Consider the following 556-nt stretch of genomic DNA (forward strand, 5'->3'; position numbering starts at 1 on the left):
CTCCATTTTTAATTTCTTTTTCCGGCTTTTTTGATATTTGCACCTCGTCTTTGTGTTTTCATAACGAATACACTTTTGTTGTAGCCAGTGAAGCTATTCTGGAACTTTGTGTCCTGAGAAAACAGGTTTAAAGGTCCTATATATATAAATTTATATCCCTATAAAAGTAAGTTTATATATATAGATCACGGTGTGATGTGTTTCGTCAGTGTTTTGAAATAATAAACGAATATGAGCAATGGAAGTCCGTGCAGCTGGAGATTGGTCATTCGGCTCTGCTGCCTCCCCTGGGGAAAGGCGCTTGTTCCTGCCTCTGACAGACAGAAACAGACCCACAGAGACACCGGGGTGGGGGGGGATCACCCCAGAGCCCACCCAAACCCTGCCCATTCCATGGCATCTCTCAGAGACAATCGGATGGGGTGAGGGCGAGGCGGTTTACTTATCCCACTGTGAGCCTGGGAGAGGGGAATGCCCATGTTCCCTTACTGGTCCCAGTCAGCAGGAGCTCTGCGTGAGGGGAACATGCTGGCCCCTCCACTCCTATGCCTGGACC

Source organism: Buceros rhinoceros, unplaced genomic scaffold (genome assembly GCF_000710305.1).
Source record: "Buceros rhinoceros silvestris isolate BGI_N320 unplaced genomic scaffold, ASM71030v1 scaffold6645, whole genome shotgun sequence".
Taxonomy (NCBI): Eukaryota; Metazoa; Chordata; class Aves; order Bucerotiformes; family Bucerotidae; genus Buceros; species Buceros rhinoceros.